Raw genomic sequence first — 2,547 nt, 5'->3', positions numbered from 1 at the left:
GTCAACATATATTTGGTTTGATTTTTCACCCTTTTGCTTCAATCATTCTTAGTTGATATGGAGTTATACGAGGTCCCCTTCTTCAAAATTATTTTTTGCTTGGTGTCAGTGTTGATAATGTCAACACTAGTTTTTTTTTTTACTTTATGTGAATTATTTCAACTCGACATAAATTTTTTAAATTTCTTCTAGGAATCTTAAAGCTATGTTAAGATTGACCTTCACCTTTATATAATAAACTATTCATTAATTATATTAAGAAATTAAAGTCAAAAGGACTTTGAAGTAGGTGTTCTCACACTCCAGGATCTATATTGAAAGAATTAAATTTGTCTTTTATTTTAACAATTTAACTAAAGCTTATCAATAAACAACGGAAAAAAATATGATTATATTTTATCTTGCTCGGAGTCTTACTCCTTATAACTCCCAATCAATCTCCAGCTCCTTATGACTTCTAATCATTGAATCATGTGGATCAGTAGGGTATCACATGGATATATCATATCATATGTTTGATATCATTAATTACTTCATTTAAAATGCAATAAAATTATATCAAATCATTCAGAATGATTAAACCTATAATATATCCAAACTTGCATGGTGAAAGCTTATGAAATAAGGAGATAATACATTTTTGATATATTTAGAAAAGCGATAAAATTGGTAGAAATTAAAATCATTGAAAACAGAAGTAAGAGATTAGTCACTTACAATGAATATAATATTTGACGAATATGATCCAAAGATTTTTCTCTTTCCTCTATCTTCTTTCCCTCTTTCAATTTCTTCCTATCCAAGCAACCAAGTGAGGAAGTAGGTGGGGTGAGGCATATATATTTGATGTTCATAGTCTAGCGCGGTAGTGTTCACCAGATCAGCGCCAAAGCAATGTGCTTCAAAATTTTCATGTTTTTCAATTAAATTTATTTCACATATCTAAGCACAAGTGTCCTAAGCATGCATTGAACGAAGCTTGTCTCATTAAACCATGGCCATCTTATTGAAGTGAACTAGATATACTATAAACCTATCCCAAGTCTTTGGTTGTCATTATTTGAATCCTCTTAGTAAGTGAACAATAATTCAATTTTCCACCACAAAATGGCCATCAATTTATGGATGAATGGTTGTACTCTTCTTCAGGGGGCATCCATCATGGAACATAGATTTTTTTTTTTTTTTAAATTATGAGAAAATAGAAGTCTATCTAAGATGATTGAGGTTGACAAACTAAAATTCACCAAAATATTATTGAAAAATAGTCATGCTTCTTATCTCACTCACACCCCATAAGCACTAATGTCTTCAAGAACCCATCCATCAAAACAAAAACATAGTGATAACTACTACATGGTAACAATGGTCCTTGTAGGATGTTCATATAGATACTCTCCTATGGCTAAGTCTATAGAAACAAAGGAGTGTATAGATACTTATTTCATATTGGATTATTTTAATATGCAATTGTGTATGTATTTCTTTAGAAATTGCCAATAATAATGCATTGTTGGTTAAATCAGATGTTGGTCGACTACGTTAGGATAACAAATTTTTTTATATTTTTAAAGCAGTTTTACAGTACAAAAATTTTAATTCAAGAAGTTCTCTAAATAGCATCTATCTTATATTCATTAACTTAAAAAAAAAACCTAATATTACTCACATATGACAGCTGTGTGAAGTTTCTCAGCTCACAAATATTTTTTTTTTGCATAATTAGTATTTACCAAAGAGAAATATGTGACAATCTAAATAAAATTATCATACAGAATAAAAGATTTAAGTCCTTTGTAGCTCTTTCAAAATTGATAATATTATTCTTTATATTTATATTTTTTTATACTTTATTAATTACATTATTTTTGAGAGATTTTCTAAGTTCACTAGTTTTATTTTATATAATGTTAGAATAATAGCAATATGATATTACATTGTTACTAATAAAAATAAATAATATTTTAAAATTTTAAATATAAACCTAAGAAAAGAGGAGATAATTAGAAAATTCATGGCAAGAAAACTATCAACATTATTGAATAAGAGTGTTATTACAGCCTATTTTCCTTTGAATATTTTATTACCTCGAAGAATTTGAACTCCTTAGAATTTCTAAGACAAGTATATCGTAACTCTATATATAAAATTATTTTACATAAAATTTTGAATTATCAATAATTTTTTAAATATAATATACATATAACAAAAATTCTAGTTAAAGCACATCCATGAGGTTGAAGCTAATAGTGAACTAATTCTCTATAGAAAAATCATTAAAATAAGTGATAGATGGACTATTCATAACCTAAATCCCCATGAGATAGCTTGATGGGAAGCTAGAAATAAACAAAATCTTCACTAAATAAACTCGTTGAAGTATATGACTGATAGGATTTTCCAATTATTCTATAATCTCAAACACTACAAGTATTAAAATAAAAACGGTGCCCTATCCACTGATTATTATATCGCCGCTAATTCCGCGGCAGTTTATTCAAAACCGCAGATTGCACATTATCAGCGCGAATCAACCATACTATCACA

This window comes from Dendrobium catenatum, unplaced genomic scaffold, assembly GCF_001605985.2.
Source record: "Dendrobium catenatum unplaced genomic scaffold, ASM160598v2 fragScaff_scaffold_860, whole genome shotgun sequence".
NCBI classification, from domain to species: domain Eukaryota; kingdom Viridiplantae; phylum Streptophyta; class Magnoliopsida; order Asparagales; family Orchidaceae; genus Dendrobium; species Dendrobium catenatum.
This window is presented reverse-complemented; position numbering follows the sequence as displayed.